Raw genomic sequence first — 15260 nt, forward strand, 5'->3', positions numbered from 1 at the left:
AAAAGAAAAAAAAAAGACATATATTGGATATGTGATTACTTCCTACCTTCAGCAAATGGAAAATTGACTGAGACAAGAGAAACCAGCAAGTTAGTGTCCAAACTGAAACACTAAGCTATGTCTACATGGTAAGTAAAAAGTAATAATTAAAAAAGAAGTCACAAATTTTAGAGGGGTAGAAAGAGAGGCAATACAATTAGAAGTCAATACTTTCATATTACTTTAAACACTGCAGTTGCAAAAAGCAGATATTTCATGACAAGATCTTGCAGTGGCATAAGCAGGAGAAAAAACATTATGGTGAATCAGGCAAATCTGTACATTTGCACATTTGTAAACAAGCATATATATTTATTTTTAAATAAGCATACTGTATATTTTTGTTCTTCGGATTATATTAAATTCTTTACTTACTTTGACCATTTCAGCTGGGCTGTAGACCCAGGAGGGAAATATATTTCATGTTTTTTTATTTTGACAATTTTTATTGTTAAGTGTTGTGCACTGAATTTTTTGTGTGTGTGCGCGCGCTCAAGTTTGGATATTTGAATCCTGAGGTCCTTTTATTCATCCTGTCATCTGTCATTGATGTAACTGACTTCCATGAAAGTGTTGACAGGATTTATCTACGAGTTTGCTGGATGACACACTTTTTAAAATAAAATAAATAAAAGGGTCGATCATCTGGGGGATATGGGATTGGAAGTCAATGGGTGTTGATGGTGCTTAGTTTCACAAAGAGCTATTCAGGAACTCACCCAAACACCTCTTACAGATTTATCTCTTTTTATATATGACCATGTTCATATTCCCTTCAGGTTGGAGAACAAAATGTTGTGGTGGTATTATTTTTTTTCTTTTTTTCTTTCCCGTGGCCTGCCAGATAATCAAGTATGTACATGCATTTTTTTATTTTTATTTTTTGACATTTCAGAAATACTAAATGTTGTATTCTGGTGATAATGCTTCCTGAAGAAGGAAGGAGATGGCCCATTTAATAATGTATACTTCATTTACAGTTTGGAGTGTTAGCCAACTACTTGTGATGATACTTCTTCCAGTCATAATACTGATATATGCAGAGTTCTAACTACATTTTTAAATAGAACAACAACTGAATGATACATTCAAAATAATTCATGGAGAGGAAATAGAAGTATTTCAGCATGGGAGAATATTTATGCATTATTTAACAGCAATAATGTTTGAATTCATACATTATGCAAATGCTGTTATAATCAGGAAAATGAAAGAACTTGGACTGCTGCAACATCTTTAAATCTACTATTAGGTACTTATTTGTGCATATCATTTAGTACTGCACAATGTTACAGTATGTCACTTCAAAAGAGAAGTTCTAAGAGACTAACAGGTTATAAAATAGTAACGCTGATGAATTCCTGATTGCTACCTTGATGCTAATGTCTATAAATTTATCAGCAAACAAGAGTAAAGGCTTTAATAGTAATTTACATAAACTCCTCTTCTGGAGACAAGTTACTGGGGTTTTACACATAGTTTACATTTTGCTTTGTGATCCTTATCTATACACACCCCCACACAACAGACCAGAACACATTGTGGGCTGACACAGCCAAATTATATTTTCTTAATCTATCAGCAGCTACATTCCCAAATTATCAAAACCAGCAAGCCTGGCCATCTAAAACCAAAGCTGGTTTAGTCTCCTATTATCTTCAAGAGTACATATAAAAATATCAAGCCTCTGATTTGGTGAAAGGCGTTAAGAGACCTCCCTCTGGCTAGTTTGATCCATTTATATTTCTGCTTAATTAAATATAGAAAACTCCATATATATGTGTGTGCATTTGATTGCAGTATTCTTGTGCCACGTTTCCTTTATAGCATCTCTGCCATCCCAGTGAGGAGCCAGGAGTGGTGCAAGAAGGGCAGTGACCCATGAAGGCTGTGCTCTCTGTTCTGCCTTTTGCCGCTCTGAGGCGAAACCCGAAGAGTTAGTTTGCTGCCCACCTGCACAGCCACTCTAGGGCTGTGTTTTTATGGGCTTGCTCTGGCCAGCGTTCAAGATCTTTGGGTCTCTTAAGTCTGCACCCACGAAAAGTAAAAATGCACAGGATACAGGAAGAACAGAGTAAGCAAGTCTTTCTTATGGAGAATGCTGGAGCTGGTCATGAAAGTTATAATGATAAAACAACAACAAAATTGCCTGTAACTGTTTGGTCTGTTCTCTTTGGTCCCTACGGGAGTGAGAACTTGAGAAGTATCAGAGCTGACTATCTTATGCTTTCCAGTTTCCCATCTTTCACAAATATATCCAGGAGAGAATGGGCTATGAATGATTTTGCCAAATTAGATGTAAATGTTGCATCTGATTATTATTTATTTATTTATTAAACCAAACTTTATGCTTGCTTAATGTACTGGCAGGAAAGATAAATGACAAAGGAGCTTCCTAGTCAGCCACAGACTCTGCCAAGTGCCTTCTTACCTGGCCGAGGTTTAGGTCAGGATTTGGGAAAACAATAATGTCAGTAGTCCCAAGGGTGCAACATGATGAAAGAACAAGTAGGCTTTTCGCTTACAGTCCATGAATGAACAAAATTTCTTCCAAGTGACTTATATTACAAACCTCTTAATTTTTATTAATTAATATTTCTGTTAATGATAAAAATGAGAGCAAATAGAAATGAAGAACATCTGTACTGAAGGAGTAAACCATTTTCTTAACCCGTTAAATGAAGGTGGCCTATCACTAGTCAAGGAGTAATTTACAGAAATGGACAGCAGAGGAAAATTTACACTCTGATTTCCATGTTGGAAAAAAAAAAAAGCCATCAATCTGGCATGTCTCATAAACAATATATTCATGAAATAAATAGCTCAGGAATTCAGAACAGATCTCCTTGCAACTGGGTGGCATTTTGACACATTTTGGGTACTTACCAATTTGAATCCAGTCCACAGCCTGGAATTTTTACTGTGCTAGAGTCTTCCAGAAATTATTACTTTTTACGGCAGAGTGTATGCAATACTGTTTGCTCCTCTATCATAAAGATTGTGCCAGGGCTTCTGCTATAAAATCTCTGTTGCTAACAAGAAAACACAATTTAACCAATATATTGTGCTCCTGGCTAAGAACTGGCATGCAAAAATTCATCCTGGAAATTTTTATTTGAAGCACATGATACTAATTTCTCAGAGTGCAAAATAATGCATGAACTCTCTTTTGCTGAGCATTAACTAATTTTTATGGCATTGTAGTAATCAGTTGTCATAAAGCTTGTTTGGAAAATATCAGGACAGTAAGATGCAGCAGGCACCGAGGGTGCAACAACAACATGTATCCGCTCCAGTGCCAACTGGAGATCGCCAGATGATAAGGAGGAGACAGGGCTGTAGAAACTGGACTCAATATGCAGTGCAATGGGAAATCAATTAACATGGTATTAACTTTGGAGTTGTTACACTAAAGCGTTTAATACAGACCTCCCTATTTTGCATAGCTTTGACAGTGATGAGTGGGTTCTGGCTATGCATGAAGAAATTGGAAGCTGGTTATCACCGCAATCGTGCAATGGGACTGTTGGACTGGCTGCTGTGTTGCTTGTGCGAGGCTGAGCCGAGGGGTAAGTTGGTCTCAGGTGGATTTCCGTGTCAACAGTACGTGAATGCATTGGGAAAGCCCAGCCTTATCTAAGACAATAAGTTCATATCAGTTCAGCCCTTTCTCCCTCTGTCTGGAGTGCTCCTTTTTGGACAAACAAATGGTATTTTGTTTTGTCGAAGCTGCCCAGAGTGTCTGTGTTTTCCCTCTGATTACAGCTCCTGAGATGAAATTTCAGAAAGTGCCAAATCCAGACAGGCTCTGTATGATTAACAAGGATGCCTGCCTCACCACAGAGATGTGCAGAAACTGCAGCAATCACTCAGCAGAGCTGCTTGGAGAGACCAAGAGGCAGTGGTATGGTTAACCCTGAGCTGTCACGCTGTACAGATCTCTTCTGCCTAATGCAACCCAGATGTTGTGGTGGTGCAGGCAAACTCCAGCTGGAGGAAGGGTGTGCTTTGCTACGAGAATGCAGTCCCTTTCTGTAGTAGTTGAGCTATTAAAATGGGAACATGACATTTTTATAGATTTACAAGACGGTATACTAAATGATGACCATAAATCCCACACAGCCAAAAAAGACAATGTAACTTGGTTGGGATTTTGTTCAATAGTTCAGTAGACTGGCTGCATGTGGAAAAGGATCTCCAGGTTGTCTGCTTCCCTCAGGTCGTCCTGTTTCAGAAGAGGACTATTATTCTTCTTGCTCCTAATAGTTTCTGATTACACTCAGGACATGCTTCAAAATCCACTGAAGTCAACCAAAAAATCCTCTGAGAGCACCAAAACCAAATTTCTATAATTTTCCCCATTGAGATCATCCAATGTCTGTCCCTGGTGTGCTGGGATAGGTCCAGAATACTTGCATAAAATTAACTCCAATATTAAAATTGGCACTGACTTTAAAATGATTACCCCAGTCCACTATGTTCTGGTAATCCTTGCTTAAAGCACAGTTTTAACGTGTGTTAAATTTTGTGCTCATAGCTTGCGTATTCTGATACTGAATAAATATGCACATTTATGTACACTGGCGATATACTTCTCATACGATCATCTGACTTTGCTTCTCCTAGGAATATATAATGGATGCATCTTCTCTGCATCACAAGAAAAAGGCTATTTCAACCTAATAGAATATTTTAGTTTCAGATAGTCAAAATGCTGCATCTTCAACATAAGGTTGTCTGCAATTGTCAGTATGGCTTTCCTAAGTTTGCTGATCCCTTTGGGTTTTAATTAGAAACACTTCAGCTACATTCACCTAAAACGTGCAGATGTTGAGGCTCCCACCAACAGTATTATTAAGATGGCTTCTTAATTGATTTTTATTTGGGAGCAATTTGTTTCTCTTCCAGTTTATTGTGGCAAACACTGGCATTTGTCACTTCTTCCAGTAACTGAAGCTTTCTACTTTAATAAATGCACATATTAGATGGTATTCTCTTTCAGCTTGATAGGTGTATAGTGTCAGGCAGAAGAAAGTCACAATGTTGTTAAATTTGCTGCTGAGCAAAGGATCAGAGTGTAAATGAAATCTTGAAAGCTGGGAAATGAGAATGTGCAAGTGTAAATAATGTATTAATTATTGACAGCTAAGGGACCGAAGAGTCCTATTTAGTAATGACATCTTCATTGTCACCCTGCCTTGATACTATCTCAGGTATTTTTATTTTAATAAAAGGTTTTCCTCCCAAGACAGTAAGTATTTCAATTTACTGGTGTAACTTTATTGATATTTTTCATTTTCTTTGGCTTTTCTTTATCTTACTGTATTCTAGGTCCTTGGTTCAGGAGGGTATGGGGGAGAATGAATTCTCACTGGCAAGCGATATTACTACAGTACAAACTCTTTTTCTTATAATAAAAGACCACAATGCTGAGATTCAAAAGGAGATTCCACCTTGTTGGTTGTTTATGGAAGTTAAGATACAGTTTAGGAAGAGACGTGTAATAGCTAAGGGCCTGGTGCTACCAACAGGCCTTTATAGCAATGACTAGTGCTTAACATACACTGGAAACTGAATTGCTTTCTTGCTGGCTTCCCCAGGTGAAACACCAGTTAGGTTAAGGGAAGGTGTTTACCAGGTAAAAGGGTTTTAATATTTTGTACCTTCCAACCATTGCACAAGGTCTAGGAGCAGTAATCAATCCTTTATTATTTTAATGTTTTTTGTTACAAATGAATGCATAAAAAAATCCATGATCCAAAAATGTCTCAGTTTAATAGCTGTTTGCATAAAGCTGCTAGATGTAAATAGCTAGGAGCTTGCAAACATCAGGATTTAAAATTAATTAATTTAAAAGATACCTCCTGAGCCTTGTTTACCAAACAAGCTAAGAACTTTTCTCCTTCTAGTAGCTTAACCTGTGGAGGAGGTCTTGTCTCTTCTGCTTCCCAAGCCCTCCAGCTTGTTCCACATTGAGACGTGTGATGCCCAGCATGTTGCAATGGCCTACACTGCAGCTCTACTCTCTGGCTGTGTTACCTCCAGACCACCCAGCAATCCCTGGCCCCTGCTTTAAAACCGGTATCTTCTGTTTGTTTTTCTCTTCTTCCCATAGATACCAAAGTTTTTCCCTTCTGTAGTTAGAACACACAGCAGTTTGTGGAGGCATGCAAGGCCCACTCTAGATCAAAACAATGACTGTGACGCTATGTTCAGTGCAACATGAGGAGCTCCTTTCACTCCTGTTTACTCGGGCAGGAGGCAAAGTCATGTAGGTTACCTTTGTATTTGGCAGATAGCTGGAGCCCTTTTGCAGGCAGCCCTGGGCTGGGGAACCCACTGTTCAGTTTCCTGGAGGACAGAAGATGCTGCTGAAAGCTGGGGGTTAAAGGAAAAGAACTACTTCAGGTGCTCTCCAGCCTGGTGATGGTTATATTTTCTTTACCCTTTTGGAGTAGAGCAGAGTGACATCTTGCAGTCAAATCCTGTTTTCCCTGAAAAATGCCATTTCTGGTCTGTGGACTTGTTTAGCAAATTTCTGTCAGCTTTAGTGAATTGTTAGAGATGATAAACCCTGGTAGGCGGGGAGCTGGAAAAAGTGAAACCGTTCCATTTCACTGTTTTCAAAATATGCTTTGATTGCATCAGAAAGACCTCCCATCTGAAGTTTTACTTCTTTGATCAACAAATATTGAAGTTTTTACATAAGCTGAAATTAGTGAAATGTTTCACCTGAAGGTAATTTTTTACATTTTTCAGCTCCATAAAGCCCAATGTGGTTTCAGCCAGCAGCATGCTATCTAAGTGGTGAGCAGAAAGAGCACAGAAATGCCCGGCGTTGTCAGCGCTTCCCTCGGCATTGTGCTCGTGGTTCTGCTGCTGCTTCTGCCTGCCGTGGTCTCTGTGGGGAAAAAGGCAAAGTCTTGTTACAGGTATGTTCCCAAACGTATAAGCCACTTCCAAGGTATTATTTACAGGTGCTGATACCACTTGGGAAAATTGTGACTCCCTCTTTAGGTCTGTTGTTTCTTACAGGTTATATCTCAAACACTAAAAAACCACCATATTTGATGCTTCTTCCTCTGCCCAAGAATATAACTTTATCAAAATGAAATTTCCTGCTCATGTGAGCCAGTCACCATAGAAACAGTACTGTACACCTGTGATGTATGGGCATACGCCGTTACAACGTATGAACTAGCCTGAATGAGCCATGCCTCATCCCCCTGCCAAAGCGAGAAGTACATCTCCTGCGTATCCATGGCATCTATTTCTCTATGGTACATGTGTGGTCTGTATGTAAGATCATTTTATTCAGAATTACCACACTTACATTTAGTAAATAAACACAAATATGCTGCTAACATGAAGTTATACACTTGCAAATATTCAATATATTCTTGTCCTGAGGGAAGACTTTATAATGCAAACGTTGTACAAAAATAACAGCTCATGTTTACATTTGCTTCTATAAGAGTTTCCTAATGCAAAAAAATTCATAAAAGGCCTTACTCTTGCAAACCTGTCAACCTGTTAATAGTACATCATTAAAAAGAGAATAAAGCAACTGCATGCTGAATTATTTAAATATTGTTTTAATAGTAAACTGGAAGTAATTATGCACCTTTGGCTATTCAATATTGCAAATAGCCTGTTGGTGTTCACTCCATAACTTCTAATGAAATTGAACTCACCAGTAAGAAACAAATGGCTGCATTTTAAAGAAACCAAAAATTATTTCCTCAGGTCATTCATAAGGTAGATCATTACAGAGAAACATTTTCTTATGCAAAGGAGGAAAAAAAAAGAAAAAAGAAAATAGCTTATGAATGCAATGGAAATTGTTTTAAGCTTCCTGCATTTATTAGCTTATTTAAGAAGAGGCAAACTTCAAAGAAAAATTTCATTTGAAATATGTGCAGTATAAAAACCTACATAATTATGGGTATTACTCTCAGATGTACTATATAGATGTATAGTACTATACTAGATGTACTATATATGACTAAACATACTGCCTGTTCCTGTGCTCCGACATGTGTGCGTTTTAGTCTTTGCTCTCAGATCTGCCCTCTTTTCCCTTCTTAACTCAGCCTTGTCCATTACAGAATGCAGGGAATGCAAAAAGCCAAAGGTAAGAAATACGACAGAAGATACCTGCATATTTTCCAAAGTTGATTGCAGCAGGTCACCTGAATTTTTAGTAGTGCTCCTTGATAGTGTGCTTGCACCTTTTATTATTATTATTACTATTACTATTATTATTATTATTATCCTCATTTTTATGCCAGTGAATCTGGGGCTTCTGCTCTCTCAGCAAAATTTCTTGTCATTGTTCAGTGAACAGGGTAGACAATATTGTTCTTTTCTTAATGGGAAGAGAAGTCAGGGACTAGTGACTCATCCTCATGCAGGCTGCAGTCATTGAGGCAGTTTGATTACAGCTGGGAACTGGATGAAAAGAGAACACAACTGATTTTTTTTCCTTTTTTTTTTTTTTCTTACCAGCAATTTAAGGACAGGAGACAACTATCGCCTTTTGTTGTTGTTTTTTATAACTATTTTTTATTTTTTTCTGAAGTGTAACTGTTTTCAGTTTTTCTGCTAGGAAATATCTGTCTTTTATAAGCTGCTAATACTCTTCTTTAGGCAGAACACGGTGCTTGGAGCTTATGGAGGCTGATTTCAGGGAAACTAGCAGCATTATTGATTTTCATTGGGCTTATTAGGATCAGTGTAACATGCACTTTTGCTATACTAGATTGTATTTGGCTTTCATCATGAAATCTCATTACACTAAAAAGAAATGGAAACAAGTTATGCAAGTAAAAGATTTTGCAGTGTACTATAATGAAATTACTTTGCATCTGTGAAAACACACTTTGGATGTAGGTTGTACAAACCCTGTGTGCTGCTTGTCAGACTCTGCTCCCATTTGCTTTTGAAAATTAAGAATAAATTCTCCAGTGTTAGAGAAATTATTTCAGATTCATCCTAATGTAAATGAACGTATGGCTTGGCCCTTGAAGTAGTCGTGCTATCTGAATCCTGATGGTGAATCAGTGATTTCCTAGGAAAGAGAAGTCCCACTTGTTTGCTTGCAGCTGGGCTGGAATATACAATAACCTTAGAAGGGTGTGTGAATTGCATGTGCTGACGGACACTCTCCTTCCCCAGGCCAGGATGATCAATGAACAATAAGCTTGTTTTCATCTCTTTTTTATTGTGGAGCACTAGCTACTTGTGATTTGCCTGTTGCCATTGGCAGAGGAAGATGAGCTTCAAAGCACAGCATCGAAGGCACACATCCTCCCCCTAAAGCTCAGAGGAGATCCAGTTGCCAGCCCAGCCCTGTTTTCTACCAATACTCACATGTCCCAACTCCGACTCTTCTCCAGTATTTCTGTACTGCAGGTGAGTCTGGGCCTTTCTCATATTCTGCTAGCAGGGTGGAGGTAAAGTCATGTGTATGATTTCCAGCCCTGGAGTGCCTGACACAGAGGGCTGAGGCTGGGGAGGCAGCGATGCCGTCCTCCTGCATTGGGTGGCAGCAAGCCTGCAGAACACCTCTGTGGGCCAGACCTTCTCTCATGGTGTGCTGAACAAAATCACGGGGCTGAGGAAGGGGATTTTGTTTGTTGCCTCTTTTTTTTTTCTTTTCTTTCTAAGAACTTTAAATTGGTGGTGTGGAAAACATTTCACCGAAATCTATACTTACTCTGTAAGAATGAATCAAGATTCTTGAGCTGTCAGGGAAAAAATACATTGTTCTTTGGTATGTTTTGATGGTATATCTTAGAATCACATTTCCTAACGGCCAGGATAATTTTATTTCTGTAGCTGTTCTACATTTGGTGAAAGCCATATTCTTTAGAGAAGGCAAACAGAAAATTAACTTTGAAGAAATCTAAGAAGTGATTTTCAAGCTGCTTCTCCTAATATCTCAAAGTATTTCAGATCATAGAGAACAGTCTATGTAAGGTACCAAAACCAGCAGAAAGCACTCAGCTAAAAACAAATATGCAGAATAGATGTCACGAAGCACAAATTCAAGATACAAATCTGTAACTGCAAAGTTACCCAGGGGATCTAAATTTAGTGTCAGCTACAAGCTATGATTTTATATCACCCCATAGTCATTGCTTGGGCAGTCTGGAGTCCTTCCCTGTTGGTTCAATGCTACTGTGATCTTCTATTTGGAATTACGTACTTTTTTTTTTTTTAATGGAGAAACTTTAATACCCTGAATTGGACTGATCATGTCCTATGCTGGAAAGCTCTTCCAGAATTTTTCAAACCCAAACAGCAAAATCCTGAAGAGGGAGATCCCTTGAATATACATGTGATTGTCTTATTTGTGGAAAGGGCTCTCAACCTACTGACCACACAACTTTATGGAAAAGAGGTCTCCTATGTTGTTGATAATTAGTACACTTTTCACTTGTAAAATGACACTTTCAGCTAATTCTACAGAACAGTAATCAAAAGCATGTAATTCAGCTGACTGAAGTTCCCTGTTGGGCTCTGCTGACCAAATGAATACACTTAGTAAGAAATTTCAAGTAGAGACTTTCCTGCAAATACTCATATTCATAGATTTCAATTAAAAATTATGAGAACTGCACATCAAATGAGAAGAGGTCTTGTTCCCTGGTGCAGCTGAGTGAGACCTATTGCTGATGTGCGGCAGGAGAGATTTTATGCTGTAAATGCAGGTAAGCACTTCATTCAGATCTCGGCTTTAGAGTCAAATTAATTGAGTGATAAACACACTTTCTTTTTGACCTCCTACCAAAAAAGCTCCCTAAAATAAGTTAGCTCACTAAGGCAATGGTAACAGGTGCTATTGGTTGTTGTTGGGATTCTGTTTGTTTAATATTAATCTAAAATACTTTAAACACAATCTTAATAGCCTTATTTTATGTCTCTTATCTTGATTTTAAAAATTGGAGCATTCCCCTCAGTGCAGTTAATAGGGTCAGTCTGTGAGCCTGTGCTGGTTACCATGCCTTCAGTCATGTGGAATCCAAACAGCCATTATAATTTGTTTCTAAACAGATCAAGAGCTATTTACCATCTCAATGTTTTGTGCACAGCTGGGTGTCTGGCAAACATCCAATATCCATTAACATTTAAAAATTAGTCCCATAATGCATCTTTTCCGTGGCTTGAGGAGTATACACACTGACACATGTTGGGAACCAATTATATTTGCACCACCATTAGTCTGGCTGCATTCAACTTCCCAGTAAATGAGGGCTAATTTAGTTTCCAGAATGGTGTATCTTAAATTCATGCAATGACCTTAGAGAAAGCAGAGTATCTGAAGATTTAAAGAGGAAGGAAATGTTCAGAAAGAATAATGCTGCCTTTTTTTCTGTTGAAAACATGAGAGTACATTATTATATGTTCCCAGCATCCATGCCTGTCCCTGACAACCAGATTCCTTTAATTCAATACTTCTAAAATTCATGAGCAGAATTTATTTGGGAAGAAATCAGACTAATAGAGTAAACTAGTGATCCCTTCTTGCTCAGATCAAATGTGCTAATAGACCTTTTTACAAAAGCGATTTAAGACCTGCCTGTAGCAGGTCTAACTCTTTGGGTTGCCAACTGGTATAAGTATTCTATTTTCCTACCAGCAGGAAAATAAGAAATACAGACCTCACAGTAAGTGATGTCTACACTGCTTGTGAAATGTATTATAACAGTGCCATGCAAGTGAAATGACCTTCAAAATTGGCAGTTTGGCAAAAGAGGTTTAATGAAAACAGAGAAATACAAAAATACTGCCTGAGAAATATAGTTTGCCAAACCTCTCTGCTGCCATGAGAAATTCCTTCAATAATATCAGAGGTGAAGCAGAGTGTCTATCTTGGCTGATGAGTAAGCGGGAGGAAGGGTTTTTAACACCTTTCCTTGTAGTGCGCCAGTGCATCTCTGGGTAATCGGGTTCTAGGCTGATCGGCGGCAGCTGCTGCTGCTGATGACTCTGCTGCAATGTACTGTACACAGCTTATCTCAGCTCGCTTCGTCTGTGTCATGCTGCTTAATAAAACCAAATTGCTCCTACAAACAGAACACAGTTCTGCAGCCTTTTAGAATGCAGAGATGCTTTAAAAACCCCATTTTTCTTTAATATTCCTCAGAAGCAGTTAGAAACTCAGGAAGACAGGAATTCTCTAAATGGGCATAAGGCAATCTGGTGAAGCAAGCCTGAGTGATGAGTCTGCTTCCTGCTACAGCAGTGAGCACCTGCAGTAGCTCTGTCCTGTCAGCACAGTGGTTTGAATGCAGTAGGTAAAGGAGTCTGTCTGGTGTGAGGCTGCAGGTTGATAAGCAAGTTTATTACAGTTTAATATATAAAAATATTTATTTGCATATCTTTAACATGCAGTATTTGATATGTATAAACAAGTTCTCCTGTTATGTCCGTACAGTTCAGAGCTGGCCTTTGTCAGGTATTATTGCATCAGCATTCTTTTTCTTTTTTCTTTTTTTTTTTTTGGTTTGTGTAGCTTTTTGGTGTAATGTTTTAGTCCTTGAGGCTGTTCTCTTGCAGGAGTTCATTGTACAGTCAGTATTTACAGATGCTCTTTATACTGCATTTGACTCAAAATACATGGCTTTTTATTTTAGTGGTTTCAGTGGAACCCATGCTTGTAGTCCCTAACAATAATATATTTTCATGCATCATTGGCAATACAAGGCTTCATTTAGACTATTGATTAACATTCTTATTTTATTAGGGCTTATTAGTGTTTCATACCTTTTTATTGTTTGGTGATTTCAAGAATTGACCTTTGCAGATTTACAGTATATAAGCAATTAGCCAGTGATAGATTAAATTAATAAAGAAGATTCCTATCAAATTTTGGGGCTTCATAGATCTATCATACTATGGCACTGTCCATTTTTTTATTTATAACATGTGTAACTGCTTTACTAGCTGAAGCCCACATATGATAAATCCTACTGAAGACTCTTGAGGTGCACTCAGGAAGATGATGCCACACTGCATGTTTACAGTTTGCTGTGCAAGTGGGTAGGGATGAGAACTGTCAGAAAGGTTGCAATGTTTTCTTTTTCTGTCTTGACAGTCTCTTTTGTTCTTCATTTATGGATTTAACAAAACAAAACTTGAGCTAATTTTAATTTTTAATTAAAGTCATTTATGTTCATACTGATGTATTTGGCATGAAGAAGAATAAAAGAAAATACAGAGAATCTTGAAAGAAAAATGCATTTCTTCAGCTTAATTACTTAGTTTCCAACTAAGAAACAGCTCTGCAGAGGTTGATTATCCTTCAGGGATATCTTAGAAGAAGTGAACAATTAGCTTGATTTTCTGTTGAATATGTAGCTTGTGACTCAGTATGTGATCTATTAAAAAGATGATAATTCCTCTTAAACTATGTGCTAATACACATGGAGTCTGTTACCAAAGGTAAGAGCCAGTGGAGTAATCCCATCTATCACCACGAGACACAGCTTTTCTGTCTTGCTGCACAATCAATGAGAATTTTAGGTCTTCTAAAGAGTGTATTGCTTATACATAGATGTAAGAGGAAGGTGAAGCTTTCCTGTTAAAATGTAAACTGGAATACTGCATACACTTCAGTGGCTTGAGAGATGACGCAGGCAACTGAACATGTGAGAAGCTGTGGAGAGAGGCAGGAAAGGGCACGGCTTGCTGTTAGCATCATCCTTCCAGAGGCAGGTCTGGCTGTCACAGGAACATTGCTGGGGCTATTGCATGGAGACACAGCACCAGAGTCCTGGCATGGCCTTCACTGGGCACACTGATTACAAGAAAAGCAGGGACTGGAAGGGGGATTCAAAAGAGTTGTCTGGTATTTTCTAAATACCACCACTGGTGTAAACATGGCCTGAAGTGCGCTTACCCCTGCTTCCAGCTTGCTGCCATCACTGGCTTGGGAATACCCAGGCCACAGACTTTTTTTTGTACATCTACTGACCTCCTGTTTCATGCCTGGATGGAACACAGACATTCAAAAGATATCTAAGATATCTAAAAGATATCTAAGGAAAAACAAAACACAGTTTTTCATTTGTTTGGAGGTAGTGTGTGTGTGTGTTTTTTTTTTAAACTACAGGAAGAAACTGGGGTGTTTGAACTTAAAAAACGAGCTTCATGTAAGTGATTTGCAGGAGGACAAAGTTTGCAAAAGTACTGCCGAAATTCCTGCATATATCAGTGCCACTTTGAGCACCTCAGCCTGTCAAACTATGCTCCTCCAAATACATATGGAGCTAATGATTGCCTATGATGGGCCTAAATTAGGAGGCACCTGTATTTTTGACATTAAAGCTCCCATGGAATCTGAAATCTTGCTTCTGGTCATGTGTAGAAGTGCCTCAGTCCTGTCAGGACTGAGCAGTGTGGTACCAAACTTGTGCCTCTATCTGCAATGCAAACCCAGTGTTTTAATATTCTATGACAGTAAAATCTGGAACTCATCACTTCAAGGCCAGTCTGCTCTAAATTCTTTCTAAATCTTCCCAGCACACCAGTGTAAGTGAGGAGAAAACCTGAGCTGTACTTTCTTTCCCAGAATTGTGGCACAATTGGAATTGAATTCTAGGCCTCATTAAAGAGTACAGGTTGCCCCCAGTCCTCTTCACTGTTGTGGCTGCTACTGGTGAAGGCATGGGCCTAGCACAGCAGTATGTCTGCCTTTGCCCTGGTCCTGCAGTGCTCGAGGTGGCCTTGTGGGAGCTTTGCCTGGGTGTATGGGCCTGGCCAGGCCAAGGTTGGCTCCTGAGGAACCACCAACCTCCTCCTCCATGGCTTTTCCGGGCACAGAGGGGCCTTTGTGAACAGTAGCGTGCAGGGGCAAGGTGTGCCAGCGAGCTGGTGGCTTCTGTGTGATCAGGGAGCATTCTCACCCAACTTTACTTACTTAGTATTTTATTTATAATTCTGTTGGTTATTTGGTTTTTAAATTACATTAGCCACCCTGTGGCTCTGCTGACATCAGGAAGCTGCCATGCTCTGGTCACGCTGCATGCTGCCACTGTGGGCTCCGTGCATGCAGCAGCGTGAGTAATGGTGGCATGAGGGCCCTGCTGCTGCATTGAGCCAGGCCGGCGGGGCACGTGCCCACAGCCTCCCTTTGGTGTGTCTGCCCTAGCGGGGAACAAAGCTGAAGACGCTGCCCGTTTCATTGCTTCTCTGGGGGCTGCTTTGGTGTATCT

The 15260-nt window shown here is 39.1% G+C and overlaps 1 long non-coding RNA gene across 5 annotated transcripts in view; it reads left to right on the forward strand.

The window, feature by feature from the left end:
* Window positions 1-15260, forward strand: part of LOC310903303 — a 46962-nt gene that overhangs the window by 18681 nt on the left and 13021 nt on the right. For all 5 annotated transcript variants that reach the window (XR_014587443.1, XR_014587444.1, XR_014587445.1 and 2 more), the window contains 4 exons: window positions 3486-3608; window positions 5949-6120; window positions 6799-6971; window positions 9271-9453. This is a non-coding gene — a long non-coding RNA (uncharacterized lncRNA). The remainder of the gene's footprint in view (window positions 1-3485; window positions 3609-5948; window positions 6121-6798; window positions 6972-9270; window positions 9454-15260) is intronic.

This window comes from Anser anser (assembly GCF_964211835.1).
Source record: "Anser anser genome assembly, chromosome: 8".
NCBI classification, from domain to species: domain Eukaryota; kingdom Metazoa; phylum Chordata; class Aves; order Anseriformes; family Anatidae; genus Anser; species Anser anser.